Here is a 24,705-nt window from a genome sequence, read left to right on the forward strand (position 1 = left end):
AGCTTTGGACCTGGAATGTATTCCCCTTTCGGAACCTTCTCAACTGACACTATTTCTGAAACTTGGTACACCCAAGGCCCTTTATCATCTTCAGCCTCAATAAACAGGATGGATGTCTCATTGTAAGCACATAAGTTCTCATCACATGCACAACGATTTCCTGTCTGTCCCTCGAACATTACCATCTGGTGCAAAGTAGATGAGACTGCTTTGGCAACATGTATTCAGGGCCTACCCAACAACAAATTGTAAGACACAACCACATCTAGTACCTGGAACTCCATGGTAAATTCAACTGGTCCTATTTTCAGTTCGAGTATGATATCACCAACAAAATCTTTTCCCCCTCCGTCAAAACCTCGGACACATATACTATTCTTGCGGATCCTTTCAGTATCAATTTTCAACTTGTGCAGAGTGTAAAGAGGACAAATGTTCACATTAGAACCATTGTGAACCAGCACCCTCGTGACCATGGAATCTTCACATATCACTATGATATAGAGAGGCCGACTGTGTTCCGTTCCCTCCAAGGTCAACTCATCATCCGAGAAGGTGATCCTGTTTACCTCGAATATCTTGTTGGAAATCTTCTCCAAATGGTTCACTGTGATCTTCTCAGGGACATGAACATCATTCACAATCTTCATGAGGGCACGACGGTGCTCGTTTGAATGTATAAACAATGATAGAAGAGAAATCTGAGTGGGAGTCTTTCTTAATTGTTCCACTATGGAGTAATCATGCACCTTCATTTTTCTCAAAACTTCTTCCGCATCCTCTTCGGTAACTGGTTTCTTCACTAGAATTGGACTATCTTTCAGTGGCTTAGCTTTCCTTAATTCCTCTAGGGCAAAACATCTCCCCAAACGAGTCAAACCCTGGGTTTCATTAACTTCCTCTTCCACTTCTTTCCCTTTATAAGTTACTATCACTCCCTTGTAATTCCATGGAATAACCTTGGTGTCATCTATTGGTAGTTGGGTCACATGTTTAATAATAACAGGGGAAATGCGAGCCCCTTCCACTATAAAGATAGGCTTACTTGCTACCCCCGGCATGACCATTTTCGGTTTTCCTTACTTTGCTTCAACATCATCTGGGAACCCATTCGTGACTACCACATGCGGCTTATCATTGGGCATGCTCGGCTTGTTTGTCAGCCCTTCAACTATCGAAGATGTTGCCTTTGTAACAATTGGAGTTTTGACCGGCTTACTTTTACTGGCACGGATCATCATAACAGACTTTGAAGGCTTCTTGGGCTCCCCATCCTTATGCACTATCTCAATCATGTGTGTTTCAGCTAGCAACGGATTTTGATTGATATTTGGCGCTTTCGGGCTCTAGACCACAATTTGGTTTGTATCAATAAGCTCCTGGATGGCGCTCTTCAAATGCCAACACTTTTCTGTGTCGTGCCTCGGAGCATCAAAACAATATGCACATCTGAGGGAATAATCCAGGTTTTTTGGAGGGGGATTTGGTAATGTCGACTCAATCAACCTAAGAACATCCAACTGCCTCAACCTCTGGAACAGACTGACATAAGACTCTCTAAGCGGGGTGAAAGTTTGTTTCCGCTGCTACCTCTCCCTTTTATACTCCGGCCTGGGTCAAAAATTGGGTCTAGTAGGGTTTCAGTATGCTTGTAGAGGTGGGTAAGGGTTTTAGGGAGCTGGGGCACACCATTGCGGTTAAGGAGGGGGTTGAGCATATGATTGTGCGTGATGGACATGGTATTGGGGTGACCTGACTGAATATTGAGGCTCTGATGGCGGAAAGTAGTGTTCGGGTGGATTATATGGAGTTTGGGTTTAGGTTTGAGGTTGGGGTCGAGGCTGGGTGTAATGGTGAGGGGAGCCCCTTGGGCCATGCCACGATCCTGAGACAACCATAGGAACATCTTCTTTCTTCTTTTTCTCTAATACGCCTCCGGTGCCATTTTGAATCGTTTGTTTAGTTACTCTAATGGCAGAGTAACTCATGATCTTACTTGATTTGAGTCCTTCCTCTACCATTCCTCCAATTTTAACCACTTCATGAAAGACTTACCTATGGCCGAGATCAGATGACCAAAGTAAGTAGGTTCCAAGGCCTGGAGAAAGTACTCTACCATTTCATCTTCCTCCATTGAAGGGTTGACTCGTGCTGCCTGTTCTCTCCATCGGAAACCATACTCCCTGAAACTCTTACTGGGCTTTTTCTCTATCTTAGTCAAAGACAAGCTATCTGGGATAATCTCTATGTTGTACTGGAAATGCTGAGCAAAAGCCTGGGCTAAGTCATCCCAAGTGTACCATCTACTGTTGTCCTGGTGGGTGTACCACTCTAATGTTCCACCACTCAGACTTTGACAAAAATATGTCATCAACAGTTCATCTTTCCCACTGGCTCCCCTCCTTTTGCTTCAAAATCCCCTCAAGTGGGCCACGGGGTCTCCGTGCCCGTCATACAAGTCAAACTTGGGCATTTTGAATCCGGTAGGTAGCTGGACATCAGGAAACAAGCATAGATCCTTATAAGCCATGCTCACTCGGCCCCCAAACCCTTGCATATTTCTCAGTGACTGCTCCAAGCTCTTTACCTTCCTAAATATCTCCTCGTGCTCTATGTTTTTGGGCGGCTTCTCGTTTTCGACAGGAAGTTCAAAGTGGGGAGTGTAGGAGTAGTGATCTGGCACTTTGAAGGTGGGCTCTGGGGCATAGTATTGGTTATATTGGGCTTGGAATACCGGCTCACTAGATGATCAATGGAGTGTAGGTAGTGGAGGTGCTACAAAGATAGGGGTAGTTGGCGGAGAGGGGTACGTGGTTTATTTGGCTGGTGGAGCTTGGATGGTTTGGAAAGTGGTGCCATGATAGTGGTGGTAAGGGGTGAAGCTTGGTGCGTATTATGGGGATAGATCAACAATGGGGGGGCTCTTGAGATTGGGCCAGTGGTGGGACGAAAGCAGGGTTGGCGGGGTATGATGGTGGAGGATGCCCTTTCATCCATGTCTGGTACATTTTGGCCATCTGGTGTTTTAGCTTATGTAACTCCTCTTTCAGACCAGGTCAGATTCCTCCTCCTCTCTCAGTGGGTCAATAACATTCGCATCCAATTCTTTGCCAGCCATGATTGCCATGTGTTTAGACCTGGTATTGTATGGGTGGGTTGCTAGAATGCCGAACAAACTAACCACCTTCCTATGCTCAATGACAACAACAAACTTGTTAGTGTTTAAGATTTTAACATATAGGCAACCGCACGTTGGGATGCAATGCACCTGAACAATTAAAGGTTTCTACTACGTATTTGAACGGTTGGATGTTTCATCCCGGCCTTAACTAACTCTTTTCACTTTGCACTTTCTCTTCTCTTTTTTTTTCTTTTTTTTCACTGCTGCCCTTTTCAGTCACTATTGATTTTCCCACTCGGTTCTTATCGCTCCCTCTTTTTGCTCTCGCTTTTGTTCTCTTGTTTTGCCATTCTTTCTTTCCACTCAATTTCTTTTCTTTTTATTTTCTATTTTTTTTTCTTTTTCATTTTATGATTATGATCAAATCCTATGGGGATTGCCTATGTATCATGATGCCACATGTATCAGATCATTACGTAGTTCAGGAGATAAATGCAAAATAAAAGAAAGACATATTTTTTGGGTTTTCAAATTTTCATTAAATAAAAACATTATATTTTTCTCTATTACAACGACTTCATCCTACAAACTTAAGCATAAAAAACAAAAATAAGACTCAAAGTGGACTAACAGACTATAAAAGAAACTGCTATACAGACTCGAATAATAAAATCACGAATACGTAAGTTCCTACAATACTGCTCTAGGGGCCCACGGGACATCAGTCGGTCTCGCAGTGGGCCTATGTGCCATATCTTCATAGAGGCGATATAGGTCGTCCATTATCCGATGGAAAACAAAATCATAACTGCAGCAAAGAACATGGACCTGGTCATGTCCTCGCATTCATTGCACTTCATCACAATATAGTCAGCAATTCTTCTAAACCTCTCCCCGATGACGCCCTTCTCTTGTAGCAGACATCCAATTTGTTGAGATGTGACCTCCAAAACTTGTGTGGCCATATGAGTTTGCTCTTGCAATTATTGCAGGTCCTCTTCTAGTTGCGACATCAAGGCATAGCAATGCTCTCTTTCTGCTTTGAAGTTCTTTGCTTGCTTGGTCATTTCGCTCTCAAGGGTATTGATCTTTTTCTCCAAACCCATGATTCCTTTGTCGTACTTTTCTTTCAACTGTTGAATGAAACTTGACCGTTCCTCCACATTCCTCTCTAACTTTGCTCGGGTCTTTGCTAGTTCACTCTCAGTCTTTTCCAAATCAATCCATAGTCACATACTTTCCGCTTAAGAATGTTTATAAGCTTCTCATCCTTTCCACTTCTGGCAGGGTTCTCGGCTGCTATTTTCATCTTCTGGATTTAGGCTTGGAGGGATTAATTTTCTTGGGCTAACCTTTTCTTTTCACCCCTCATCCGCGGCTTCTTGCAACCCATTATCAAATTTATGATCTCTCACTTGCTTTTCCAACTTGCTTATGATGACCCTATATTCATTTTCTTTGGTCAGCCAATCCCGTTGTTCTTGCAATGCTTCAACAAATTCTTGGAGGTGGGGTCTTTTAGCTGGTCTTCCAAACTCAACACTCGTTTTATACCAGGCAAGGTAATCGGACGAGACTTCACCATTGGATAAATCACGAACTCGGGTGTTTGCAGTCAAGTATTGGCATTCACTTCAGATCTGGCGGACCACTGCTTCACGAAATTGGCCATCAAAGCGGATCTCGACTGCATGAAGGCTAAGGTCTTCATCCTTGGGGATTATTTAGAATCTTCCTAGCTGTCTCAAAACCCGGTATGGGGCGTAAGGCTGGATACTTTCAAGACCCATCAGGAGGAAGTCAGGACCGGTGGCGGGCATGTATACAATCTCATTAACAGGAAGCCAATCCAACGTCCATTCTATTTGGTCTGTAGTTACGGAATGAAGACGGGATATCCAATCTCCGACCCCTTCTGGCATCTTGAATCCAGTGACCCTTGTACCAAACTCCTCTATGCTACTTTTCCCTCTATATCCATAATTCATGTACCGAAGATGATGACACAGATGCTCAATCATCCACATTTGTAGTAACAAATTGTACCCTTCGAAAAAATCTACTCTGGCTTTGCAAGCTGTGAGAGCTCGGAATATTTCAGACACTATTATAGGTGCAAGGGTGCTCTTGGCATTGGGAATCAAAGTATTGACGACTCCGGCTATCCGTAGATCAATATTCCCATCCTTCCTGGGAAATAGTAGAAGACCCAAGAATGCCGCCATGAAATCGAAGCATTTATGCTCTTCCCATTTTAGTCGGTTCCCTTTACTACAGATTCTGCTTTCCAGGTTTTCAAATCCTTCTACATGTCCGTACCGCTGGTATATGAAGTGTAGAGTGGAAAACCCACCCGCCAAATCTGCATAATGTGCCTGCTTATTTTTAGCAAATCTAGAAATATGTGAGGGGTGACGGCCCTTGGAGCGACAAGTATTTATGTCTTACACCCTCGGTACTCCTAGCATAACCCGCTATCTCCTCCAAAGTAGGTGTGAGTTCGAAGTCCGAAAAATTTAGAACGTTGTGAGTTGGATCCCAAAATGTCACCAGCGCTTTAATTATATCTCCCTTATGCCTAATATTTAGTAATCCGGTGAGCGCCCCCAAATAATAGTTGACCATGTCTCGTCCTTGCCCACCCAAATCTTCCCACCATATGTGTAGTTCCAACGGAATCTTGGTTAAAACCTTCATTGGCAAATTTTGACTCGTGCTCATTCTGCACATTTAGATTAAGGTGATTGGTTTAAAGACAAAATGAATCTTATTTGAAAACTGATAAAAAGGGTTTATTTTGCAAAAATCAAATAAATCAGGGCTACTTTTGCGAATACGGCCCTTCATTACTTCGAAAATGGAAGATTTTAGGGCTGTGTTCCCTAAATGGACAAAATTGACAAAGAAACCGTCGGTGGCTATTCTTACAAAAACAGCCTTCCGGCGGGACACTCGACTATTTAGACAAGAGCAACATCACCCACTTTATTTACGACAAAAATGACGACACTTCATATTTTTTCAAAATTTTCAAAAGCGGGGCTGGACCCGATGAGGGTTGCCTACGTATCCCACATCCGGTGAGAATCAAACTCGCGTAGTTCGGCCAGTTTTGACGTGATGAGAAAAACATAAACCATTTTTGACTAACCCCATTTTTTCTTTTTCTTTTTTCAAAAATCTCTTTTTTTTCTTTTTTTTTCAAAATTTCGGCAGAGTTTTGAGATATTTTGAACACCATTTTTAGGAAATGGATGAAATCCTATCCCATACCTCAAAATTGGTTTTTCTTTGATTTTTCTTACCTAATCTAGAAGTCGGTCAACATGAAAACCGAAACAAATGAATGCATAGGTAGCATGTAAAAATGCATTAGGTTGGTCTTTTTATTTTCGGGTACACCTGTCCTAGACGGACCCAACCCTTGTGTTGAGTCCCCAAAGTGAAATGCACATGATGCAAACAAGCGTTCCTACTAGGGATCCGGCATGAGGCTGTGTTATTCTAAATTTAAAACCTGGGTGTAATGTTCTAGATCTGGCTTACCTGAGCGGACAACTCGATCCGCGAGGGGGGGGGGGGTGAGCTACGTACCGGTAACCAAAAGGCCTTGTAACTTGTCAGAACCTCGTTCAAAATTAGGGTATGACACTAACAGAAAAGATGTCACACTAACGTGCACTTCCCAGAAGATTAGAAGAAAAGGGTTTCGCAGCAGTTTATATACAGTTCAAATAATATCAAAGTGGTAAAAAGCGGCAATTAGTACATTAGGCCCAAGCATGTAATAAAAATTAGATAATAAATAAAATCCAAATATAACAATTATTCTAAGCTCGAATTCTTGAACCCTGAACCATAGATTCTGTGTTCTTGTCCCCAGCAGAGTCGCCAGAGCAGTCACACCTCCTTTTTCTACTCCGAAAGGGGTATAAGAGAGTTTTTCCAATTAAAGTGACAATAATCGAAACATGATTATTTATTTAAGTTCAGAGTCGCCACTTGGAATAATTTATGTTTTCCCAAGTCACCGTTTTAAAATCCCGAATCAAGGAAGTTTGACTTTGTTTTACAATCCGCGAAACACAAAAATCCGGGTAATGAATTCTGTTATCTCGGGAGAAGGTGTTAGGTATTCCCGGATTCCGTGATTTTAGCACGGTCGCTCAACTGTTATTATTGGACTAATTATCTGATTAATTGCATACTTTATACCTATTGTGCATTTTTAAATTTCTAGCCGCTTTAATTATTTATGGAATTATTCTAGAACAAGTTACGATTGTCGTACACTTATTTGTTTGGTACATATTGTGAATCGTGTCACAGGAACTGTACCCACGATCTACAACATGTTTAATTTATTAACATTATTAGTTATTGTGGTCTGGTCACATAAATGTACCCCTGAATTTAAAAATTATGTATCACAACTACGTTACGGGAACCATACCCGTAGCCATGATAATTTTATTATAGCGCACCTGAAGCAAACTACGAAGGTTCATGAGTCATTTTCCTAAAAAAACTAGTTTGATATTATTGCAAAAACCAAAGGTTATGGAAATTCTTTTGTGGAAAAAGAGTAGGATTCCATACAAAGGATTATTTACGAGACCAATTTCATCACTAAGTAATAGAAAAATACTTACAATTACTCATTATGAGACCTATGTGGGCTAGCTTGTGAATTTTTATTATTATGAGCCTGGAAGAATCTAAATTATCAATTACAAAGACTAACCATCTACAACATCACCAAATGAAAACAGATAGCTAAATATGAAGCAAAGAGTGCAATAGATATGCATAAACTAATATTTTTAGTTTTGCACCGATCACAATAATGCACTACAGTCCTAGACGACAAGAGATGCCAATAAAATTTTCAATGTCATAAGAACAACATCAAGCCTGCGAAGAAACATATACTGCCCCATACTTAAAGCTGTACTTAAGCACTTAATTTTCCAACCATTTTTCATATCAGACAGCGATACGAATTAAATCAGTACAAAACTTAAATCACATTCTTATGAAGAACAAAGTTCAATCACACCACAAATTCAGCAATTAAAATTTTAAACATTCCAAAAATCAACTTGAAATAGCAGATATGGAAAAACAAGAAACTGGAGAAAAGAGAAAAAAAGAAGCTAATAGACTTAAAAGAATACAAGAATTGAAAGCATGAACATAGTTGAGTTTTCAATTCCTTGATATGCCTGTCTCTTCCATACAAACATGACTCATATCCAATTGGTAATCCCAAGATCAAGAGGAGCACCTGATTACACCAAAAGCAACAGAGTAGAAAATAAGTTTGAGGCTGGAATGAAGCAACAACAATCAGAACAAGAGTAGCAGAAGCAATGATAGTAGAACCAATAATTCCCTCAAACCACACCAGTTCTCGAATCCGGAAATTATGCAATAAACCAATTAGGTTGACAACAAACTTTAAAACTTCTCTTTTTGATTGCTTTTTCTTATGTTTTTAGAGTATTTTTAGCTATTAAAACTTAGATTTGGAGCTTAGAATTCATAGCAGTTGTATCCCTTCTTTTTCTGTCTCAGATCTCCCTCTAAAAATGAGTGAAATGAGCTTTTATAGCAGGATTCTAGGGCAGCAAGACCTGATTTTCTTAATTCATTCTCACCTCTCTTCAATTCTATTGTTGTTCAATTGAATCCCCAATCTTTAACCCATTTGTTTAATCAGCCTATTCCCCAATTTCCTAGAACCTTCCTAGGTAATTATGAAAGATTCCTTCAATCCAATTCTCCTAAATACCCTTTAAACATCTGTTATATACCTTTCAAAAATACCAGAAATCTGGGTCATATAGCCAAACATGCTCAATACTCTCTTTAGGCTTTTGCACTAACAAGATCAATTCTGAATCCAACCCAATAATCAGAAACAAGTTCAATGGAGGTTTAAACAAACAACCTCTGAATTAAATGGAAAAGTAGATTTTAAAAAAGCACTCAAAGGACGGCAATACATTCACAAATGCGATTAAACTAATTGTTAAGCTATCGCTGCTGGAGAATCAATTATGAACTAGAAACAACTTAGACATAAATTTGATATCATATGAGAGGTTATGGAAAGAGGAACAAAGGTATACCAGCCAATTTGCTAAAGATTCTGGTGACCCGAAGAAATCAACAACGAGTCGATTACAAATCCGACGAACAAGGATATCGTCTAATAATGGAAATTGTAACATGATCACTGGCCGGAATTTCTTCAACGGCTAGTGCTCCATGTTACAATCCTCAATATCTGGCAAGAAGAAGATGAAGCAGAGGCTCAAAGTATTTTAGACCATCAATGGTTGCTCGCCCAGAATCCAACCACCACAAGACTAGTTGGAACCAAAGCCAATTGACTCCTCACATCAAAAAATAATCGATTAAGGTATGTTCAACATCAATAAGAGTCCAGATTAGGAGGAAATTAGAAAAAGGGGCGAAAGAGACTTTATTGTTATCCTTAGATCTCTAATTCAGAGAAGATGCGTGATTTTTGGAAGGAAATAGCGGTGGATTTGGAGTAAAGGGACAATAGGGGTTATGTGGTCAAGATTTGAGGGAGTTTGGAGACCAACCACCGCCACAAGCGATTCGGTGGGTGGAGGACGGTGGTGAGAGATAAGGTGTAGGGGAGATGATAGAACAGGGTCTTAGGTTGTACCTGGGGCATTTGGACAGCTTTAAACAAATGAAATGAAGCATTTCTGGGCATTGGATGAAAGAAACTGAAGGGCGACGATTAACTTTGACTGGTTTTGACTCAATACGACGCAGTTTCGACTTAGTATTTCGTCGTTTTAAATGTCTCAATGACTGAAGGGTTTGAACCGGGTAAAGGGAATGGGCTGTGGCGGATCGGAAGGGAAAGGGGGTTTTGGGCCACAAATTGGGTCTTTTGGGTGGCCCAATATTGAAACAACTTTTTTATTCTTTCTTTTTCTTTCTTTCTTGAATAAAAATCCTAACTAAATTAATTAAATCCTAAAAAATATTAATTAAGCTAATTATCAAATTATAATGTTTACAAAATTAGTTTATCCTAAAATGAAAAAGAGGAAACTAATAATTTAGAATTAAAGGATAAAATGCAAAAATGAATGGTATTTATTATATTTTGTGATAACAATTAACTAACCAAATTAATCCTAAAATACGAACACACTACCTAATATGCAATGCATAGAATTTTGATATTTTTGGGGGGTATTTCTATGTTTTAATGCATGCAAAAATGCAACTAAAAATGTAAACACTTGAAGAAATATTCCTAAAAATTCTATAAAAATTAAAATAAACTACAAAAATCTATTTTGTGATTCTTGTAGGAGTATTTTTTGTCTGGCAAAAATCACGTGCTCACAATATGCAAGATCACGAGGGACTCAAAACTGATTTTTGATTCACACACTTGGTTTAATCACCAGCTGAAGGTATATCTGAGGGACTTGCACTGATTAGGGAAGGTGATATGCTCAAACTCGATCAAGTCGCAGTTACAAGACAAGAAATACACTCCATTGTCCAAGTACCCCAAACCCTAACACTTGGTTACTCTCTCTTATTTATGCTAAAAATGATTCTTTTGCAAGAACAATATTATGGGATGATATAAGAGCTTTGCATGATCACCTTAAATGCCTTGGATAATAGGAGGACATTTTAATGAAGTTATTAAATCAATTAAAAAATTTGGTGGTTTAGATATTAATAATAGGAGGGGCGATAAATTTTTACAATATCTTAAATTGTAATCTAGTTGACCTTGGCTATACGGGAAGTAGATTTACGTGGTCCAACAATAGACAACTTACACATCAAATACTAGAAAGACTAAATAGATGTGTAGTAAATTACGACTGGCTAAACATTACTAGAAGAGAAACTTTTGGAAGCTCAAATCTAGAATAAATTGACTTCAAGATGGAGATTCCAACACTAAATATTTCTACCTCACTACTTTACAAACACGTAGACTCAATCATATTACTGCGCTAAAGACTCGGTGGGTAACTGAATTTTGGATAAAAAAGAGATAAATATCTCAATTGTGAATTACTACCATAATTTATTTACTACTATTCACAATCACCATGCACATCCCACTTACAAAGCTAGTTACAATACCATCACTAATCAAGAAAATGACCTCCACCATTACACAATTGAAAATCACCAATGCCCTACAATATTTCCATCCCTTAAAGGCACCTGGGCCTGACGGATTACGCCCATACTTCTACCAAAATTATTGGAGTAAAATGAGCTCATCTGTAATATTCTTCTGTATGGAGGTATTTAGTACACAACAAATTCCACAGGAGGTTAATAAAATATACCTATGCCTTATTCCTAAAGTCCAACAACCTACCTCAATCACTCAGTATCGCCCCATAAGCCTTTGTAACACCCTTTACAAATTAATCACCAAAATTATTGTACACCATATCAAACCCATATTATCTAGCCTCATAAACCTAGAACAATCAGCCTTCCTGAACAATCGCAAATCATCTGATAATGCAATTATCGTGCAAGAGATCATGCACCATTTTAAAAAAAAAAAAAGGGTGTTCATGCATCCTTTCTCCTCGAATTAGATCTAGAAAAAGATTTCGACAAATTAGAATGGGAATTTATACATGACACCCTCCACTACTTTAATTTCCCAACAAGTTTGATTAAATTAACTTGCATTCCCACCTCCTCCATCTCAATCTTAATCAATGGAGCGCCCACTCCTTTTTTCACCCCATCAAGAGGCATCCGCCAGGGGGACCCCCTTATCACCCTACATTTTCATTCTATAGATGGAGATGCTAACCCGTAAAATACATGCTGAAGTGGATTATAAGAAGTGGCATCCCATAAAATTATCTAGGCAAAGTGTCCCAATCTCCCACTTACTATTTGCTGACGACATAAGCTTAACATCTAAATTAACCACAAGGAGTACCAATTCTATCATTGACACACTGAATCTCTTTACACGGGGTTCGGGATTAACTATTAATTATAACTTATCAAAAATTTATTTTCAAAGAATACTTCCATGGAAGATAAAGTGAATGTGATCAATTTCTTTAACATGGGGGGGGGGGGAATCAATTTTTTGCAAATACCTCGGATACCCTATTTCCAACAAGCGACCCACTAATTGTAATTTTCAATTCCTCCTAGATAACTAAAAAAGTTGACTTGCCGGACAGAAGACTAAGTTATTAACAATGGTTGGAAGAACCACCTTAATAAAGGTTACACTCAACCGTTTACCAAATTATGTTATGCAGCTTATTAAATTACCTACTAATATCACCAATCAATTAGAACTTTATCAACAAAATTTTCTATGGGTAACCACACCACAAGTTCACCTTATTAAATGGGAGACAATCCAATCACCAAAAGAATGTGGTGGACTAGGAATTCAAAATCTTTCTGATAAAAATAATGCACTACTTAGATAATCAGCTTGGAGATTGTTCCATGACCCTTTCTCCTATTGGGCTTCAATCCTTATCTCAAAATACTCTAGGACAAGGGTCCTACTAACATATCTACTAATTGGAAAGCCATCAAGCAGGGATGGTCTTTCTGTCAAAATGGAATAACTTGGATTATAACAAATGGAAATCATATCAACTTCTGGATAGAACCCTAGTTAGGTCCTAAATTGATATTACGTAACCTAATTGAAGGTCCTCTGCCCCATAATGAACACACATCCATATTAGCGCTATATGTTTCCAACAATTCTATCAATCTTAATAAATTGCCTTTTGAGAAACCTAATAATTTGCAGAATCTAATTCGTAATCACTATATTCCACCACTCACTAATAAGACATCCTATGATCATATTTATTGGGGGCTGACGACTATCAGACACTTCACTGTAAAATCTTTTTACAACAAATTGCATGATACAAAGGATAATAATTCTTTCCAATGGTTATGGAAACTTCAACTGCCTCCAAAAGTAAAAAACTTTCTTTGGATTATGAGCCACCACCGATTACCTACAACAAGTTCTCTACACAAAATACAACTCTCCACAACTTCAATTTGCCCTATCTACCAGTACCATGATGAAACTATACATCATCTCTTTTTTCATTGTCCATTGGCACAAATGATCTAGCATCAATTAGGTATAAACCCCCACGATGGAGGTCTATGAAGGTTTCATGAAAACACCTCCCTTAAACTATCTAATTTCATCTAATATCAACAATCAATTATTAGACGAGTCCACCCTCATATCCTAATTTCATATGCTCTATGGCACATATGTAAAAGTAGGAATCGTAATATTTTCGAAGGAACTCACTACTATCCTAAACTTCCTAATATTATAGGATTAGCATCTAAAGCGCCAACACCCATACTTGCCGCACCCAAACCCAAATACATGCACGTCAAATGAAACCCTCCAACTTCGGGATATTTTAAACTAAATACTGATGGAGCTCGTAACATCACTCAACAAAAAAATGGTCCTGGGGATGTAATCAGAGACTCAACATGCCATTGGATACTGGGGTATATAGGCACAAGAAAAATAGGAAACGATACTTATATGGAACTCAATGTACTACTTGAAGGATTACAACTTGCTCTACATCACCACCTGACTCCACTGGAAGTCAATGTTGATTCAACAGATGTAATTTCTCTACTTAAATCCCATAATCCACAATACTCATCCATATTACATGAATGCAGGTATCTGTTACACCAACTGGGTAGGACTTGGGTGATACATACATACAGGGAGTAAAACCGAGTAGCAGACAAACTGGCAAAACATGAAGCAACTATAGCTCATGATGCTCCAACTACTATCATCTAGCAGCCACCAACTTTTGTTTTACAAGATTTGCTAGCAGATCAATAGGGAACACTCCACAGGCGCACATCATCTACAACAGCGCAGTTGGAGACACGCTCCTTTTGCTTAGATATGTTGGCAACTAATTGTAAGAGTAACCATGCACCTTTTTGTACTACATCACAAATGGGTATCAGTGATCATCACTCCTTTTGTAATACTGAGCCGAATAGGTGCTTTGCTCCTGTAATATTCTGTAATTTATAATATATGTTTCTTTGGTTGACAAAAAAAAAGATAATATAATACAATTTTCTACAATTAATTCTAAATATTTTTTTAATCAAAACACCAAACTTTATTCATTTGTGGGAGTAATATGAGAAGGGAGTGCTCAGCACCTACCCCTTGTCTTTGTTGAATTGATAAATAACCTATGGAAACAAGAACAAAAAATACAAGAAAGATTCCTACTTGAAACTATCAACTAATTCACCATATGTTGATACCCAATTTTACCCTCATATTTTTTCAAATAATATATATATTTTTAAAATCTTATTTTTGCATCATTACTTAATTACAAGATCTATACAAATATTTTATAAATTCTTTCATAATTTTTAGAGCTTTAAAATTATTTTTTCTTGCATTTAAATTACTTGAATGTTTATTAATTATTTCTTAAATTATTTTATGATGACTTAATCACCCAAAATTACTATTTGCATCAACCTATATGTTTCACAATATTTTTTTGCTTCATATTAAATAATTATATTTGTATTTTTAAGCTATTTACACAATTTACAATATTAGCCTATATGTTATGCATAGTTACAATTATTACATTATTCATGCTAAAATAGCATTTTATATTTTATAATGTTAAGTTATTATTTTCAGTTATTTTTTTGCATAAGTAATATTTTATTATTTATTAATTATTTTTGTTTAAATAATTTCATAAATTTAAATCTTACCCCAATTTTAGGCTAATTTCGGACCAAGCCAAGCCCAAAATAGCTGGCCCATCCCCATTGAACCCTTCAATAGCCCAAACCAAACAACCTCTTTAAAATCCGGTCACGACCCATTTTAAACAACCCGCCCCACTCTTTCTTCTATCCCAGCCGTTGATCTCAGAGATCAACGACCCACATATCCCCTCTCATCCTTAATTAACCAAACCCAAACCCTAAAGACCCATTCCCCCATCTCTGCCCCTAAATCCTCTCTACACTCTCTTCTCTGAGAAACCCTAGCCACTGCTACTTATTTCCACTCTAATTCCAACCTTGAGATGGAATCCTTCTATAATACATTTACCTTATTAATCTTCTCTCATTGTTGGTTGTCCGTTTATGGTGTTACTTAGGTACTTGCCTAAGTTTGGCAAGTATGACTTCTGAGACGAGACTAGAATGGCTCGCATATTTGTTTTTGGGCGTTATTCTGTCTATATACGCTCAACGAAGAGCGATTTGCACTCTTGGACTGATTTTCAAACGATTGAACCCTAATTAGGGTTTGATACTATCCATCTCCTTTACTGATTTTGATTTGCATGTGGTATTTTCTTTCCTTATTTGCACTTACTTGATTATTTTCCATGTTTGTTCTTTCAATTTCTGCTATTATATAAACCCCTCCCTTAATTTCGAAAAAATGGACCTTATTGTAGACATGTAATTTTTGACCCTCCCCAATATTTTTTATATTTTAGCATGTAAATATTTAATTTAGGCCTAATATAGCTATTTCAATTCATTTTTACTCTTTTACTTTATTTATTACAAGAAAATAAAAATTAAAAAAAAATATTTTATTTTATCTACCTTTCATAAAGTAAAAAAAAAATACAAAAATAGTACCTTATTTTTATCTTTATATAATCTTGAAAAATACAAAAAATATGTAATAGTTTCATGTTTTAATATAATTTAGTTTAATTAATTAGAATTTATTTTTACATCATGTAGTATAGTTATCTTATATTAAGAGAATTTAACTATGGTTTTAAATAATAATTTTTGGAGTTTTCTTAGCCCAAAATTGAAACACAAAAAGACATGGTCCAACCCAATTACCCTTAGCCCATTCTTCCCAATCCTTTAGCCCATTTAAGTGCAAGATTTAATCCTAGTCATCTATTTCCTTCTAATCCAATGACCATCATCCCTTCCTAAAATACCCAATTATAGAAACCCTACCCAATATTTCATTTTTCCAAGACCTAAGACTAAAACCAAAAAGGAAGAGAATGGCACAACAACATCATTAATTGAAGTGGCCGTCGAGCAAAGGTCGAGAATTACTTCATTTCAATCTCACGTGTATAGTTCTGAATCAGATTTCAAAGCTATTGTCTTCTCGGTTTGTATCAATATGAAGAATAAAGTAGCCTCCATTTCATTGTGTTACTTGTTGGTTTTCAATTCACAAAATCTTCTGTTGATTGAATCAAAAACGGACTAGGGGGAGGGGTAATAAATCTATATGAAAAGAATAATTGGGGAGAAGTACAAGTTAGGTGAAAATTGGAAATTGAATTTGGAATGAGCAAGGCCGTTAATAGAAATGGGGGTGTGACTTACACACATTGCACCGCTGGACTTGGCAAAGCTCCGACAATTACATTTAATTCGAGTTTTCCGGCGAATTCGGGGTTCGTCAAAGGTCGTGTTTGGGTTTCGAGTTTTCCGCTGATTCTTGGTTCCGGTTTGTAATCTCGTTGTTTCGGTCCGAGGATTGTTGCTTTGTTTAGCTCGATTGATTTGCAGTTTTCAACATTGTTCACCAATAAAAGGTCCATTTCTCAATTTTCATTCTCATTTAATTGTGTTATGATAGCTTGGTGTGCATGTTGATTGATTTATGATTCTACGTTGTTTGAGTAGCATATTTAGTTTTTCATTTAAATTATTTTAATTAGTTTTTATTTCGATTGCGATGTGTGTAGTCTAGGTTCTTGAATAAATACTTTTAATCGGCTAGATGAAAAAATTGGAGTTGTTTCTTTCTTGGCAAGGAATAAGAATGGGCCATAAGGTGAGTTTTGGACCATAACGAATCTGGCCAAGTAATAGATTATGTTAGCTAGCATATTTGCTCCCCAATAAATGTCTTGTTCGTGAATTTGGTATCACAACAATCACAAAGATTAGGAAAGTAATTAAAATGCGTAGTTGCTTTAGGCGCGCTATTTAATAATTTACCTTCCTTAAACTCGGGTGTGCATTTATGTGACCCAAATCCAAATCTCAACAACGATAGATAAAATGTGTCATGGATCGTAGGTGCATTTATGTGACGTGGTTCAAGATGTATTTTAGATGACGTTGAATCTTCCTAAAATTAATTAAAAGTGGTTGATAAGTTAAAATTGTACCATAGGCTAAAACATGTATTAAAATCAGATAATAGGTCAATTATAACAGTTGAGCGACCGTGATAGAACCACGAAACTCGGGAATGTCTAACACCTTCTTCCGGGTTAACAGAATTCCTTACCCGGATTTCTGGTTCGTGGACTGTAATACAGAGTCAATCTTCTCCTTTATTCGGTATTTGAACCGGTGACTTGGTACACCATAAATTATCACAAGTGGCGACTCTGAATTTTAAATAAAAATAATCCCGTTTTGATTGTCCTTTAATTGGAAAAACTCCCTTATATATACCCCTTTTGGGAGTGTAGGTAAAAAGGAGGTGTGACACTTATCACTGTAATTCTCTCACTCTCACTTATTCTATACAATTCTAAATCTATTGCTCTTTGCTGGAAGCCGAGGCCGTCGGAATCCTTTCTAACAGCCTCCCTAGTGTGAGCACCGCTCGGGGTCCATTTAAGGCTCCTGTGAACTCTGACACCATAGGATTTGGGTCTTTTGGTTGTTCTCTTTGCTGGTGGCATTCAAGCTCTTTCTGACACTTAGCCTTTCCCTCTTATTTTATTTGTCGAATCTACAAACTCGTAAGTGTCTTGACTTTTGTGAATCTATATTCTTTTTCTTGTTTCCAGTGCTTTGCATACTCATATTATTGAACCAATATGATTCTAGTATTACGTTATTTAACACGTTTTTATAGATATCCTTTAACTGTGAGTCTTTGAATGTCATAACCTATTTAGATTCTTATGTTCAGCTTGGATGACTGGGTACCTTAAAGTTTACTTTGTGTTCCGTTATTTATTATGAGTCTATCTAAAACTTTGTTCTAGATTCTTGCACTGAAATTCTGAGGGAATCATCTCCTTTCAATAATTTACCTTAATTCCTTTATGTGAACTCTATTATTACCTGCTTAAATGAACCAAATCTGTTATCGCAATGCTATTGCTGTATATTATATGTTTGGTCAATCTTGTATTCTTTGGTATTGTTTATGCTCCTAGTTGAGTCCTACTACATTTAGATTCCACGATCATGTATAGTTGACTGGCTTAAGCTCTGAAGTCTGTCTGCTACCTTAAGTTGGCAATGTTTTCTACCATAATAATCTTGAACTTGGGAATCTCTATGTTGTACTCAGCATAATTAAGATCCTTACTAGATGATATAGACCGTGCATGCCTACTTTCTTGCTTACTTACCATTCTCTGACTCTGACCTTCATGCCTTAATTTTCTAGTTATGAATCTCTTTTAGGATAATTCATACTTTCCTATATTCTCATTGTTCTGAAAATTAAGCATGCATGCTTACCATGTTGAACTAAGTAATATGCCTCCTCAACTCTGCTAATGTTGCACGTGCTATACTCTTTCACTTTTTATGAACCTATTTTGTCATTCCTTAGGATCAAACTCTTCTATTATGGCATTTCTCTGTTGATCCTTCAAGTTTGCATTATCAGATCCCTTGTTTTGAAATTACCTTGAGCTATTTTGACCATGCTAATTTTTGAAACTTCTTTAGAAGTTGTCTGTTATCCTATGATGATCCACTAAATCCCCGTATAACTGGAAAATGCAAGCATAAACTCGTCTTATGTGTGTTTTTTCCAACATGTCGCATGAATTTGTCTATACATTTTGGTGATGATTAGCTTTATAGTCTTAATAAAATAAGTGTGTGGGCTTCCTTTCTAGACTAGTTAGTTCAACTTTACTCTGTTGCTTGAAATCATGTATGAGTCCCTCGTCTGGGTTTGATATCTGTTCTATGTGATATTGGGCTTGGCTGTTGGGTTCAGACTTACTGCTGGTCTCATGAGTTGGGTTCTGAGTCTACTAGAGCTGTCGAAGGTTTAGAAGAGCACTAGGTTATCTATACTAGGCCTATAGTGGTCTTCTTATGTAATTATTCATATTTGATTATTTCATTCGGGCTATAATAACTTGTAACTGAACAATTAGGGGTTTAATGGAAATTGGGGTAAAAAAGGTATTCTAGTACTTGCATGAAAGGGTAGAAAACATGTCTATAGGATCTATATGCTCTATTTGTTGTTTCTCTTAGTATGCTTTATTTCTGTACACTGATAGACATCATGCATATAGGAGTCCCGCACACACTTCCCTTAATTTGTCAAGACATGACAGTTCCACTATTTGTTTGTGACGACACAACCAGTCGTCTCATGAGTACCACTCCGTTTTTCCCCTTTTTGCTTCTTGATGCTTTGTTATCCGTGTTATGTGGTACCGGGTTGGTCGGATCAAGTTCAGAAAGGATTTGGAAAGGTTTGAGACACTTAGTCTCTTTAGAGTGAGTTAAGTTGGAAAAGTCAACCGGATGTTGACTTATGTGTTAGAGGGATTGGATGCGAGTTTCGATGGTTCGGTTAGCTTCGGGAGGCGATTTGTGGCTTAGGAGAGCGATCAGAATGAATTTTGGAGGTTCGTAGTAGATTTAGGCTTGAATTGGCGAAGTTGATATTTTGGAGATTTCCGGTTGGTAGGCGAGATTTTGATACAGGGGTCGGAATGGAATTCTGAGTGTTGCAATAGTTCCGCTGTGTCATTCGGACGTGGTTTGGTTAGGTTTTTGATCAAAATAGAAATTTGGAAGATTATAGAAAGTTTGGCTTGAATCCGATGTGTTTGGTGATTTGATATTGTTTGAGGTGTTTTGATGATTGAAACAAGTTTGAATAAGGTATTGGGATATGTTTGTGCTTTTGGTTGAGGTCTCGGGGGCCTCGGGGTGATTTTGGATGGTTAACGGAGAAGTTGGATGTTTGTTGTAGCTGCTGAATTTGCTGCTTCTGATATTTTTGCACCTGCGGATTGGGGACCGCAGGTGCGGCACCGTAAATGCGAAAATGGAGCCGCTAAAGAGGATTAGGGAGGAAGTGTCAGAAATCGTAGATGCGGTAGTTTGACCGCTCCTGCGGAGTCGCATGTGCAGAGAGTTGACCGCAGATGCGGATTTGGCCCATTAAGTGATTTTCGCAAAAGCGGAGGAAAGACCGTATATGCGGTACCGCAGAAGCGGCTATTGTGCCGCTGATACGGAACAACTGGGCAGAACATATAAGTTATTTCATTTTTGCGAAATTGAGCTATTTCACCATTTTTGACTTCGGCCTTGGAGCTTTATGGGCGATTTGAAAGAGTGTTTTTATTGAAGTAAGGGATTTGGACTTAAAACTCGTTCCTATGCTATTATTTCATGGATTAAAGCTAGGAATTTTGTAAATCAAAGGTTAAAATTGGGGGAAACTAGGGCTTGGAAACTTAGGCCTTTAATTGTGGATTTGCAGAACCATTTGGGGTTGGATTTGAGAACTTTTGATATGTATGAACTCGTGGGGAGATAAGAAATCTATTAATGTAAAAATTATTGAATTCCGAGAAGTGGGCCCGGGGTTCGGGTTTTGGTAATTTTGGGATTTGTACACTTTATTGATTGTTTTCGCTTGGGCTTAATTCCCTTAGTATATTTTGACTCCTCGTTCTGTTTTTGGATAGATTCGACGCGAGTGGAGGCCGATTCGATGGGCAAAGGTGTCGCGAGCTAGAGATTTAGCCGGTTCGAGGTGAGTAATGATTGTAAATGATGTTCGGAGGGCTGGAAACTCCGGATTGCACATCGTAGTGCTATATTGAGGTGAGGCACACGCTCGATGACGAGTATGGGGTCGTGCACTATTGGGGATTGTGACTTGGTTTGTCCCGATTAATGATTTTACCGCCTATTTGATTGAAAAATATTTGCTATTCATATTATTTGGGTTGAATGCAATATATGGGCCTAGTGCCAACTATTTGAACCCTTCGGGGCTTTTTATTGATATTTCCTCACTATTTTGACTTTATACTTGAACTCAGTCATGTTATTTTCCACTGTTTTCATACTCAGCCATGTTTGCTCATTTTTTAAGACTTAAATGATATTTTAAATGATGTTTGGGCTGAGAAACACTGTTTTACTATTGCTCGAGGGGCTTGTGAGGATTTTGACTGAGTAAGGCCGAGGGCCTATGTTATGAGGATTTGATATTGATTATGAGGTCGAGGGCCTGAGATATGTATTCCACGAAGTGGCTTGATTGATATAAGGACGAGGGCCAAGTTTTGATGCCACATGATGGCTTGTTATTGCACTTGGGCCATAAGGGGTCCCTCCAAGAGTCTGCACACCCCCAGTGATTGCGAGTACCCATTGTGATGTGAGATTGGGCGCGAGGGGCTGGTATTGTTCTATGTGTTTGCCCGAGGGGCTTGTACTGTTTTGAGATGTTGCCCGAGGGGCGGATTTGTTGATATTGTGCCCGAGGGGCGAGCCTTTATGTGTTTACTTTTCATAATTGATTGTCAATTACCTACTTAATTAATGAAAAAGGCTTTATCATGAAACCACATGTGAGTTAAAGGGTTTTACCTATCTTTCACTTATTTACTGATCTTAAATGGTTTTACTGCTTCATTATAGAATGCCTTGTGCCTTGCGTGTGTTCTTACTTTCAGTCGTTATTTACCTTTGTTACTCACTGAGTTGGAGTACTCACTTTACTTTCTGCACCTTCCGTGCAGATTCAGGCGTAGCTGGTTCTGCTCCCGAGTGCTGATCCTTCCAGCTTCAGGAAGGCATTCGGAGTTCACGAGGTAGTTGTTTGCGTCCGCATCCCCGTGTCTCTACTCCTTTATCACTTCTATCTCTTCTCATATAGTTGTACTAGTTCATTGACTTAGCGGATTTGTATTATGACTTATAGATGCTCATGACTAGTGACACCCCGGTTAAGGTTGTGTATGGGTGTTCTACCGCATATTTATGTTATCATTGTCATTTCGGATTTATTTAATCATGTTTAGACCGTTTCTTAAATGCTTAATTATTAATAATTGGATAATTGGAAGTGTCGGCTGGCCTTGTCTTTATGAGAGGCGCCATCACGACCGGGTCCGTGTTTGGGTCGTGACAAGTTGGTATCAGCGCCTAGGTTACATAGGTCTCACGAGTCATGAGCAAGTTTAGTAGTGTTTCGCGGATTGGTACATAGAAGTTTTGCGAGTTCATCTCAGCAGATGGGTCAGTCGTCGGCTTCAGCGCCAGTTACTTCACCACCACCCGGCCAGCCAGCTAGGGGTGGAGGTTAGTCAACTAGGGGTCGCCCTAGAGGGGTAGATCGATCAGGTGGCGGTCAGGTTCATTTCTATGCACTTCCAAGCAGACCCGATGCTATTGCTTCAGATTCTGTTATTACAAGTATTGTTTCAGTCTTCTATAGAGATTCCTCTATATTATTTGATCCCGGTTCCACCTTTTATTATATGTCATCATACTTTGCTCATTGTTTGGGTACGTCCCATGAGTTTCTTGCTTCACCTGTTCATGTATCTACCCTGGTGGGTGATACTGTTATTGAAGACCGTGTGTACCGGTCGTGTGTGGTGACTACTGGGGGTCTAGAGACCCATGTGGATCTTTTATTATTGTGTTTGGTGGATTTCGATGTCATTTTGGGCATGGATTGGTTATCTCCATGTTGTGCTATTCTAAACTGCCATGCTAAGACAGTCACATTGGCTATACCGGGTGTGCCACAGATTGAGTGGCGAGGTGTGACTTATTATATTCCTAGTAGAGTGATCTCATTCTTGAAAGCCCAGCGTATGATTGGGAAGGGTTGTATTTTGTATCTAGCCTTTGTGAGGGATGTCAGTGCTGAGACTCCCAATATTGATTCTATTCCAGTTGTGAGGAATTTTCCCGATGTGTTTCCTGCAGACTTGCCGGGCATGCCACCGGATAAGGATATTGATTTTGGTAATTGACCTGGTGCTGGGAACTTAGACCATTTCTATTCCATCGTATCATATGGCACCAGCAGAGTTGAAGGAATTAAAAGAACAGCTTCAGGAACTCCTTGATAAAGGGTTCATTCGGCCTAGTGTGTCACCTTGGGGTGCGCCGGTCCTATTTGTGAAAAAGAAGGATGGCACTTTGAGGATATGTATTGATTATAGGGAATTGAACAAAGTAAAAATTAAGAACAAATATCCTTTGCCTCGTATTGATGATTTATTTGACCAGCTTCAGGGAGCGAGAGTGTCCTCCAAGATTGATCTCCGCTCAGGTTATCATCAGTTGAAGATCAGGGACTCAAATATTCTTAAGACAACTTTCATGACCCAATATAGTTATTATGAGTTCTTGGTGATGTCTTTTGGGCTGACCAATGCCCTAGCAACGTTCATGCATTTGATGAACAACGTGTTCCGGCCTTACCTTGACTCGTTTGTCATTTTCTTCATTGATAATATTCTGGGGTATTCGCGTAGTCAGGAGGAGCACGCGGAATATTTGAGAGTTGTGTTGCAGAGGTTGAGGGAGGAGAAGCTTTATGCAAAATTCTCGAAGTGTGAGTTTTGGATCAGTTTAGTGGCTTTCTTGGGGCACGCAATGTCCAGCGAGGGTATTCAGGTTGAGAAGACAGAGGCGGTTCAGAGTTGGCCCAGGCCATCCTCAGCCACCGAGATTTGCAACTTTCTTGGGTTGGCAGGTTATTATCGCCGGTTCGTTCAGGGATTCTCATCTATCGCATCACCCTTAACCAAGTTGACTTAGAATGGTGCTTCATTTGTATGGTCGGACGAGTGTTAGGAGAGCTTTCAGATGCTCAAGACAGCCTTGACCACAACTCCAGTGTTGGTTTTGTCATCAACTTCAGGTTTATATACCGTGTATTATGATGCTTCGAGAGTTGGGATTGGTTGTGTATTGATGTAGGAGGGTAGAGTTATTGCGTATGCTTCTCGTCAGTTGAAGCCCCATGAGAAGAACTACCCTGTTCATGATATGGAGTTGGCTGCCATAGTTCACGCATTGAAGATTTGGAGGCGTTACTTGTATGGCGTATCTTGTGAGGTGTTCACTGATCATCGCAGTCTTCAGCATTTGTTCAAGAAAAATGATCTTAATTTGAGGCAGCGGAGATGGTTGGAGTTGCTTAAGGATTATGATATCACTATATTGTACTATCTGGGAAAGCCCAATGTGGTGGCCGATGCTTTGAGCCGAAAGGCGGTGAGTATGGGGAGTTTGGCATATATTCCAGTTGGGGAGAGACCTCTTGTAGTTGATGTTCAGGCGTTGGCCAATTGGTTTGTGAGGTTAGATATATCATAGCCCAATCGGGTATTGGCTTGTGTGGTTTCTCGGTCTTCCTTATATGATCGCATCAAAGAGCACCAGTATGATGATTCGCACTTGCTTGTCCTTAAGGACAGAGTTCAGCATGACGATGCTAGAGATGTGAC

General features: G+C 38.7%; 1 long non-coding RNA gene across 1 annotated transcript; it reads right to left on the minus strand.

Moving 5' to 3' along the window:
- Window positions 1-8,124: 8,124 nt before the first annotated feature.
- LOC107789540 (uncharacterized) lies at window positions 8,125-9,815 on the minus strand. Its single transcript, XR_001648871.2, has 2 exons — window positions 9,256-9,815; window positions 8,125-8,408 (listed from the first exon to the last, which is right to left on the minus strand). It is a non-coding gene; the product is annotated as an uncharacterized LOC107789540 (long non-coding RNA).
- Window positions 9,816-24,705: the final 14,890 nt, after the last annotated feature.

Source organism: Nicotiana tabacum, chromosome 11 (assembly GCF_000715075.1).
Source record: "Nicotiana tabacum cultivar K326 chromosome 11, ASM71507v2, whole genome shotgun sequence".
In the NCBI taxonomy this organism is placed as follows: domain Eukaryota; kingdom Viridiplantae; phylum Streptophyta; class Magnoliopsida; order Solanales; family Solanaceae; genus Nicotiana; species Nicotiana tabacum.